This window comes from Papaver somniferum, chromosome 11 (genome assembly GCF_003573695.1).
Source record: "Papaver somniferum cultivar HN1 chromosome 11, ASM357369v1, whole genome shotgun sequence".
Taxonomy (NCBI): Eukaryota; Viridiplantae; Streptophyta; class Magnoliopsida; order Ranunculales; family Papaveraceae; genus Papaver; species Papaver somniferum.
Window position 1 is genome coordinate 84226037 of NC_039368.1, and position 10975 is coordinate 84237011.

Consider the following 10975-nt stretch of genomic DNA (forward strand, 5'->3'; position numbering starts at 1 on the left):
AACGAGCTTAATAGGAAAGTCATTCGAAAAATATTGGTTACTCTTTTAAGCATGCTTCAAAGTTCATGATGGTTTCTGTGAGTTGAATACGCCGCCTTGTAACGCCGGTGAGGCCTTGGGTATCAAAGCTCCATTGAGCTTCCCTCGTCTCGATTCAACTTACTTAAACTCGGATTGATTCCAGAGGGGTTTGCTTAAATTGTAACGAATTCCCTTTCGAAGGATTAGAAGCTGGTCTAGAAACAATCTAAGTGGAGCCATCATGCTTTTTGTTTGCTAGAAATCTTTAGGTTTGCTTTGGTGGAGTCAGCCTTGTTTGTGTTTGCATAGAACTTCCCTTCCTTTTAGGATTTCTTTCTTTTCTTTTGTTTTTCTAGTGTATGCCCAAGGTTATTAAAGAGCGGGCTTGGAAAAGAAACACTCTAGGTCGTTTGATTAGTGATAAACCTAGTAGTTCTTCTTGTGAAGGCGGGGAGCTCGAAGACTCTTCTTTTGAGAGCCCTGTTTTTGGAAACTTCAGTTTTGAGAATCTGTCTCTTCGTGAGGAAAATACCCCTAGTACTTCAGCTGTGCCAGCGATGGCAACTTTGAAAGATTACATGTTCCCAACTAGGTCCACCCGAGCTTCGTGCATTAAATTGCCAGCCACTACGGCTAATTTCGAGATAAAACCTAGTATTCTTCAGATGATCCCTATATTCTTAGAGAAACATGATGAGAACCTTTATTTTCATATTAGGGACTTTGAGGAAATTTGTGGGACAATTAGATTAAAAGACCTTACTGATGAAGTCTTGAAACTTAAGATGTTTCCCTTTTCCTTGAGAGATAAAGCCAAGACCTGGCTGAACAACCTACTATCTGAATCCATTGAAACATGGAAGGAACTTATTGATGCTTTCTATATGAAATTCTACCCTAAGCATAAAACTGCGTCTGTTAGGCAAAAAATTAGTGCTAGTGTGCAACAAGAGGGAGAGTCTCTTTATAGGTTCTTAGAGAGATTCAATGATCTCATATCCCAGTGTCCTCACCATGTATTTGATAAGATGAAACTCGTAGAGATTATTTATGATGGTTTAGACTATTTAACCAAAGCTGTGGTTGAGTCTATGTGTGCTGGTGAGTTCACTAGTAAAAGTGTTGATGATGGTTTCACCTTCTTAGGAGTTGTCGCTGAAAAATCCCAATAGTGGGAGTCTTGTGTTGAACCCCCCAAAAGACTCTTGGTCAATAGAAGTAGCACCAATGTGGTAGATACAAGCTTCGGGTCTGATGCTAAGTTTTCTGCTTTGTCTAGAAGGTTAGAAGCTTTGGAATTGAATCATCCTAAACATAGGTCTCTTGTTGAACCTGATGATAGGTTTAGAGCCTCTCAAGTGTCTAGTTGTGGAGTAGAACCCAATAACTCGTTTTGGGAAGGTCAGGTTAGTGAAGAGCAAGCCCATGCTGTCTATAACAATGCTAGGTTTGAGAACCGACAGAAGTTTGACCCATACTCAGAGACTTACAACCCTGGTTGGAGAAACCATCCTAATTTTTCTTGGTCTAAGGGTCAGAATCAAGGACAGTCTAGTAATTCTCAGCCTCCCCAGGTTTTGGTTATGCTAAGAACTCTTCAGGTCAACCCCAGTTTCAGAATGAGAAAAAGATCTCCACCTTAGAAGAAACCCTTACTATGTTAGCAAAGAACCATGAGATGTTATCAAAGAACCACTGTGGTTTTCAAGAAGAAACCAGGCAGAATTTTAAGAATAATTCCCAGTCTCTTGCTAACTTAGAACTTCAAGTCGGCCAAATAGCTAAGTTTCTTAGTGAAAGAGAAGATGGAAGATTCCCTAGTCAAACTATCCTAACCCTAAAGGAGAGAAATCGTACAATCATGTGAATTCTATAACAACCCTTAGGAGTGGAAAGAAAGTTGACAATAAGGTTGCCATGCCTGATAGTGAACATGGTAGTTCACCCTTCTGAGCCAGAAAATGAGGAGACTGATAGAGTCTCCAAAGAGACCAATGAGGGTCCTGCTGAGCCCGGCTTTTTCCCAGAGCCCCGTTCCCCCAGCTGCTAGTTCCAACTAAGAGGGAGTCCAACTTTAATGATATATTGGAGGTTTTTAAGCAGGTTACTATCAACCTCCCATTGTTAGATGCGATTAAGCAGATTCCCGCTTATGCCAAGTTTCTTAAGGATATGTGTACGCGAAAGCGAAAACTTAGTGTCCAGAAGAAAGCCTTCCTAGCTAGTCATGTGAGTTCTATTATTCAGAATACCACTACTCCTAAGTATAAAGACCCAGGGTCCCCTACTATTTCTTGCACAATAGGTAAACCGTGTCGAGAAAGCTTTGCTTGACTTAGGAGCCAGTGTGAACTTACTGCCATACCATGTGTACCTTAAGCTAGGACTTGGTGAGATGAAACCTACCCAGATGACACTTCAGTTAGCTGATAGGTCCGTTAAAATTCCTCGTGGTGTGATCGAGGACGTTCTTATTGAGGTCGACAAGTTTATTTATCCAGTGGATTTTGTTATCCTAGATACCCAACCTGTCCCTGACCCAGAACCAAATACCAGTGATTTTAGGTCGCCCGTTTTTAGCTACATCCAATGCGATCATTAACTGTCGAAATGGTATTATGAATTTGTCTTTTGGTAATATGACTATTGAGCTGAACATTTTTAATATTAGTAAGCTACCCTCTGAACTAGATGACTCGAGCATAGAAGAGGTGAACATGATCATTAGTCGAGGAGTCATTACCAAACACTTTGTTAGAAGATCCATTAGAGAAATGCCTAGCACTTTGGGATTGATTTTGATGATGATAATGTGATTAATGAGGTGAATGCTTTGTTGATTCAACCCCTTTGTAGACACTAGTAATGGAAACCTAAGTTCGAACCTCTACCCGTTTCTGAGTCTACCCTAGTTCCTTCGTTAGAAAAGCCTCCTAAGTTGGACCTTAAACCATTACCAGATTCCCTGTTGTGTTTTTAGGCCCATCTGAAACTTTACCTGATTATAGCATCCGACTTGGATAGTGATCAGGAAAGTAGGCTAGTGACTGTCCTTCAGAATAACAAGGAAGCTTTAGGGTGGACCATAGCAGACATTAAGGGTATAAGTCCTAATTGTATGCATCATATCTATTTAGAGAGTGACACCAAACCTTCTAGGGAGATGCAACGTCGACTGAACCCTAATATGAAAGAAGTAGTTCGAACCGAGGTTCTTAAGCTGTTAGATGCAGGCATTATCTACCCCATTTCAGACAGTAAGTGGGTCAGCCCCGTTCAGGTTGTTCCCAAGAAATCCGGTATTACTGTAGTCCAGAATGATAACAATGAGTTAATCCCAACCCGGGTGACCACGGGTTGGCGTGTCTGTATCGACTATAGGAAATTGAACAAGGTCACTAGGAAGGACCACTTTCCCCTTCCCTTCATCGACCAAATGCTAGAGAGATTAGCTGGACGTAGCCATTATTGCTTTTTAGATGGATACTGCGGTTATAATCAGGTTGTTATTGCCCCAGAAGACCAAGAGAAAACCACTTTTACCTGTCCCTTTGGTACCTTTGCGTATAGACGCATGCCTTTCGGGCTATGTAATGCCTGCGACCTTTCAGCGTTGTATGCTGAGCATATTTTCTGACATGGTAGAACGGTTCTTAGAGGTCTTTATGGATGATTTTTCAGTGTTTGGTTCGTCTTTCGATGAGTGCTTGCATCATTTGTCATTAGTTTTGACTAGATGTAAGGAAAAGAATTTAGTGCTTAATTGGGAAAAATGTCACTTTATGGTTCGTTCAGGAATTTTTCTAGGGCATATCGTATCTTCGAAGGGTATAGACGTAGATAGAGTCAAAGTTGACCTTATTAAAACTTTACAGGTCCCAAAAACCGTAAGAGATATTAGGTCATTCTTAGGGCATGCAGCGTCGATTCATTAAGGATTTTAGCTTAATTTCTAGACCTCTTTGCAATTTGCTTGCAAAAGACGTTAAGTTTGTCTTTGATGATGCTTGTTTAGAGGCTTTTGAGAAGCTTAAGAATTTACTCACTACCGCCCCCATAGTCCAGGCACCCAACTGGAACCTACCCTTTGAGATCATGTGTGATGCTTCAAATTATGCTATTGGTGTTGTGCTAGGTCAACGAGAAAATAAGTTACTTCATGTGATTTACTATGCTAGCAAAACTCTGAATGATGCCCAGTTGAACTATACCACTACGGAGAAGGAACTATTAGCTATTGTGTTTGCCTTAGACAAGTTTAGATCCTACCTCTTAGGTTCTAAGGTCATAATCTTTACTGATCATGCTGCTTTGAAGTATCTTCTTTCCAAGAAGGATACTAAACCTAGATTGATTAGATGGATCCTATTGTGCAGGAATTTTCCTTAGACATTAGAGATAAAAAAGGTGCAGAAAATGTAGTAGCAGACCACTTGTCTAGGCTTGTTGTGGATACCCTTAATGATTCTCCTCCTGTTAGGGATAGTTTTCCTGATGAACAACTGTTCTTTGTTACCCAAGCACCTTGGTATGCGAATATAGTGAATTATCTTGTTACTGGTCGAATGCCCCAACATTGGGGTAAACAAGATCGTTCTAGGTTTTTAGCCGAGGTGAAGCACTTCTTTTGGGATGATCCTTATTTGTTTAAGTATTGTCCAGACCAGATTATTAGGAGATGTATACCTGAGAATGACCAGTCCAGTATTATTTCCTTTTGTCATGATCATGCTTGTGGGGGTCACTTTAGTGCTAAGAAGACTGCTGCTAAATATTGCAGTGTGGATTCTATTGGCCTTCGTTGTTTAAAGACTCACAGTTACTGTGTTACTTGTGAACGTTGCCAGAAATTAGGAACCATTTCCCGTAGGAACATGATGCCCTTGAACCCTATTTTAGTTGTTGAGGTCTTTGATGTGTGGGGTATTGACTTTATGGGTCCGTTTCCTAATTCTTTTGGTAACTTACATCCTTGTCGCTGTAGACTATGTCTCTAAGTGGGTTGAGGCGGTTGCGTGTAAAACCAATGACCATAGGGTTGTGATTGAGTTCTTGAAAAATAATATACTTACACGTTTTGGTACACCGCGAGCTATAATTAGTGATGGAGGGTCGCACTTTTGTAATGGACCTTTTAGGCTTTTGATGAAGAAATATGGTATTACACATAAGGTAGTACCCCATATCATCCACTAGTGGTCAGGTAGAGGTTTCCAATAGGGAGATAAAGCGTATATTAGAGAAAAAGTTAATCCTAATCGGAAAGACTGGTCGTCTAGGCTTACTGATGCCTTATGGGCTTACCGTACTGCGTTTAAGACCCCCATTGGAATGTCGCCTTATCGGCTTGTGTATGGCAAGGCATGTCATTTACCTGTTGAGTTAGAACATAGAGCTTATTGGGCTGTTAAGAAGCTAAATTTTCACTTGACAAGGCAGGAGCCCATAGGAAACTCCAGCTCAATGAGTTGGAAGAGATTCGTATAGATGCTTACGATAGTGCGAAGGAGTATAAGAACAAAATGAAACTTGTGCATGATAAGAATATTTTAAGAAAGTCATTTTCTCCAGGTCAAAAAGTTCTTCTGTATGATACCCGCTTGCATCTTTTCCCTGGGAAGTTACGTTCTCGGTGGACGGGTCCTTTTATTGTTCGCACTGTCTTTCCTCATGGAGCTGTTGAGATCGAGACACCAGATGGTAGTAGTTCTTCGAAGGTTAACGGTCAGAGATTGAAACCCTTTTTAGAGCCCTTTCCTACAGGTGATGTTGAGGAGGTCCCTCTGGAGGACCCTGTTTACCCTTGATTGACCATCGAGGCGATTGTATGTTGTATATTAGTTTTTGATTTCTCTCACCCAGGTACTATCTTTCCGACTTCTCTCTTTACTGATTCCTCGTTACCTTACTTTTTGGTATTGCTCTTTCATTAGAAACATTGAGGACAATGTTAGATTTAAGTTTGGGGGTGGGGAAGAAACTTTTTGTTAGCTTTTAGTTGCAATAAATAAAATCCAGAGCCTAGAAATTTATGCTTATTAAGGTTGGCACTAACCAATTTAAGTGGATGGGAACATCTTGGTTGTAGGAGTTGAGGAACCAATCTGATTAGATGGAAACATCTAAAGAGTCTATCCATAAAAGCATAGAGCTCAGGTGTTAGAATTAAAAAAAAAAAACATGGTAGTTTCGCCATAACTCGTTGAATCCTAATCCCTTCTGTTTTTATTTCTTAAGTGATTTGGTGGGGCACACGACTCAAGTTGTTACCATTGCTAGGGTGAAATAGGGTGATTGAGATACCTAAAAAAAAAATAAAAAAAAAATAATAAAAAAAAAATAAAATAAAAAAGAGAAAAAAAAAACAAAAAAAAAACAAAGTTTGAGACCATACCATCAGACCAACCAGAATAAAATCAATAAAGTCGACCACTGGTGCCCTTGTATATGCCAGTTGTGTTGACCTAGAGTTAGGTTTATCGACCACTGGTCCCCTTGTATATGCCAGTTGTGTTGATATTAGTCAGGCCGGTATCTCAGTCCATTAGGATAGGTTCATCTTGGCAGAGGCCTTCAGACAGATATGGGAAACACCGTTCACTTTAAACCATCTATTTTTCTCTTTATCCATCCTATTAATCTTTCCATGTGATTGGTTGACTCCGGTTATGATGTCTAGAAACTATCTGAGTAGAGCTATGTCACTTATATATATGAATTATAGTATGCTGAGTGCAAACTCGTGTACAACAATTGGAATTTCGCATCAGGGTACTTCCTCCTATAGTCAATGATTGTATGCCAACCAAGGAGATTCTTTAGTGCCTTCTAAGGTTCTGAATAGATAGTTAGGGTCTGGAGTAAAGGTTTTGTGAGTACACCTCTGGTAAACCCTCCGGAGACAACACTCTGCCACCAGGGCCACCTAGCGGTTTAACGGCTTGCTGCATGTGTTAAGTGTAGTCATTTTTATTTTTCTAGATTAGATTTTCTCGAGGACTAGCAAATAATAAGTTTGGGGGTATTTGATAGACACATTTTTGTGACCAAATTGTCCTCAATTTTCAGTATTGTTGGTACTCGATTTTCTACTTATTATGGTGTTTTATGTGTTTGTAGGTATTTTTGGAAAATAAACATTTTTGGGAAATTCGGTTCGAAAAGTTGGTATAGGCACCCGGGGGACACATGTTATTCGGACTCTCAGTTTTGGATAAGGGGCACCTAACTGGTAAGGGGCACCCCAGGGAACCAACTGCTAATCGCACCCTATTACTGGTTAAGGGGGGGTCCATCTTCTTCCTTGATTTGAAAAGAAAAAATTGGCGGGAAATTTGGTTTCAACGGTAAAGGATTTATTATCTTTAAGATAAGAATATCTTCTTACCTTACAAACATGAAGTTTTGAAGAAAAAGGAAGTTATCTTGTATTAAACAAGAAAGATATCCGTAGAAGATTTTATCTTGGATTTTATTCTGCGAATTAAAGAAGATATGGGTTTAGCAAAGAAATATATAGAATAAAGAGAAGGAAAAATTCTGAAGATATTTTTAATTAAAAAGAAGAAGATTTTGGAGTTATGGAAGAATATATTTGAGTGATGTGTATTTGTGTGTATAAATAGAGAGCTAGAGAGCACATTTGGAGAGGGTTTTTGGGAGAGAAAAGAAAATCACTGTTTTATCATTGTTTCTCCCATTTCATCTTTGTAAACACCCTTTGAGCAATAAAAATGAATTTTGAGCGTGTTTCCATGACGATGAGCTAATTCTCGCGCAACCAAGGCAATGGTTGAAGCTATCTATGCATGAATGATTGGTAACAATTTTATTTTCTCTAATTTACAGTTTATAATTCATTCAATCACCGCTTTTGCGGAGTTCTAAATGTTCACATAATTTTCTTAATTACTTGTGATTCAATTTGATAGATTATACTTTGTTTAATTGATTGATAGTCTATTCTTAGGGAATACAATTAATATTTGGGAATATGTTTGATTATGTGTGAATTAAGAAATAAAGGACTTAAAGGATAGTTAGAGTTTTGAAACATATTTGGTATCGTTCATTCATGTGTAATAGTGGAATCTAGTGTCTTGGTTACTTTTAATATCTTGAAATCAATTTTGCAATAAGTTTTCTATTTTCCAGTTTTATAAGTCTAAAATCTTTTGCTTTCACAAGTCTCAACGAACTTATTACTACAACATCATTGAAAAATATCATCAACGATCAATCAACTTGATATATTGAGAGACTTCCTCATCAATACTTTGTCCTTGTTCTGAATCACTATCTTCTGAAAGATCATCCAACTGTTTCTCAAGATATTTTTTCCAGTCGAAAGTAGATTCAATCAATGGAAAAGTTCTTGAGTTTTTCTCAGAAGTTTCAAGCCTTTGAGACTCACGTGAGTGTCTCTTAACTGGTGTTGCGTTATCAGAGATGTACTTATCATCCATAGAGTAAGATCGTTACCAACACAGACTTGTAAGGTCTTAAACGTGTTTGCCTGCTCTAATACCAATTGAAAAAACAGGGGTCTAACAACACCACCCAATATTTCGCTTATTAATCTGTATGGACTAACTCCGAAATACTTTCTAGAGAATCAACTAGACAGTCAGGCTCAATCTAGGTAAAAGTATCTCAAGGATTTAATATCTCTCCCTTGTTTTGATTTACTTTACCTAATAGAAATCAGCGAGTCTTTAATCAAACACAAAGAATAACTTGGATGGTACCAAAGACCAATATCCAAGGATCAATCAATAACAATTTCCAACCAAGGGTTGGATTACTCTAATTGACGATCTAACGCACAACCTGTATTATTTCAATTATAAAGATAAAACAATATAATGCGGAAACTGAAATAACACAGACACCAGAAATTTTGTTAACGAGGAAACCGAAAATGCAGAAAAACCCCGGGACCTAGTCCAGATTGAACACACACTGTATTAATCCGCTACAGACACTAGCCTACTCCAAGCTAACTTCGGACTGGACTGTAGTTGAATCCCAATCAGTATACCACTGATCCAAGGTACAGTTATACTCTCTACGCCTCTGATTCCAGCAGGATACTGCGCACTTGATTACCTTAGCTGATCTCACCCACAACTAAGAGTTGCTACGACCCAAAATCGCAGGCTTTGACAATAAACAAATCTGTCTCACACAGAAAAGTCTATCAAAGGATCAATCTGTCTCCCACAGAAAAACCCTAAAGTTTTGGTTCCGTCTTTTGATAATAATCAAGGTGAACAGGAACCAATTGATAATTCAGTCTTATATTCCCGAAGAACAGCCTGGATAAATCAATCACCTCACAACAATCTTAATCGTATGGTAGCGAAACAAAATGTTGCAGAATCACAAACAATGAGACGAAGATGTTTGTGACTACTTTTTATATCTTGCCTATCAGAGATATTAATCTCAAGCCAATCAATCTGATTGTACTCGTACGATAGAAGATGCAAGATCAGATCACACAACTACGATAAAAGTAGTTTCGGTCTGGCTTCACAATCCCAATGAAGTCTTTAAGTCGTTAACCTGGTTTTAGAAGAAAAAAACCAAAGGTTAAAGGAGAAACGACTCTAGCACGCAAACTAGTATCACACGTGAGGTGTGGGAATTAGCTTTGCAGAGTTGCTAGATGTCCCCTTAAATAGTCTTTCAAATCAGGGTTTCGCCATGGTCACAAAGCAAACAATATCCACTGTTAGATGAAAACCTGATTTAGATTCAAGCTAATATTTCTCAACCGTTAGATAAAAAACTTAGCTTGTTGTGCATAAATGAAATGCACGCCTCTAGGTTTGTTAATCGTACCCAAACGTGTACATTGTTAGTTCAACAATAGTTAACCAAAAGGTTAGCCATATGAGCATTTCATACCAACCATATTCTTCTTCACCATAACTAGTTCAAATGACTCAAATGAACTAGTTAGAGAGTTGTTCAATTGCAAGGAAATCTTATGTACTACACAAGACATAATTGAAGCAAAGATGATTTGATTCACTAGAATCGGTTCATGAAATTTATAGCCATGGTTTGAAAATTGCATTCCTTAGTATTTATAAGTTTAAGTTAAGAAATCATCTTCAGATATATAACTTTATTAAGTTCGCACACTAGATCTAGCTCAGAAATACTTCTTCAACATTGCCCCATATCCCAATAACAGGAAATGGTTATGCGCAATGAGATTGGCTTTGGAATCCGTGGCTGTCCAAGATGTTGTGTTTGACCCATATAGGAATGCCAGAGGAGTTTACTTTCATTCTACAACGGACCGTTATTTTATCTAAAAGGATTTGTTATGCACAACCCTCGCCGTGTAATTCGCCAACTTGGGTACAAGCAGAAAGATCTTACGGATACATCTTATCAGAAATTCTCTCATGACTTTCCTCAATGCGAAGCAAATGAGAACCATACTCTGGTAGTTTACGATCCAAAACCCATTATTTCACATTGGAGTGAGAGGGGAGAACGAGGACTTGTGTTGGATAGGGTTGGTTGGGAATTGGCGGAAAACGGTTATGAGACCGAACCAACCTTTCTCAGAAGCATTGGAAGTATTCGCATCCTTATGTTGTACGCCCGGCTGATATAGAAGTTCCTCCACAAGCAGCACCTCCCTCCACAAATGCGGCTGAACTTACTATACCCGGACTACAAAAGATCCTTACGTTGTTGGTATGTACTTCTTGTTCATTTCCTATTCTTTCCATATATATATATATCTATGAACTTATATAAGTTTACACATACTAATTACATTTTTAAAAATATGACAACATCGTCAGCAGAATAGGAAGTTTGTTAAAGTTCTTTAAGAAAAAGAACAAGAACGGAGGTGTGTTGACCCTGAAAGAAATGGAGAAAGTCGAGGAAAATCTTGACAAAATTGAAGATCCAGAGGCAAAAGAAT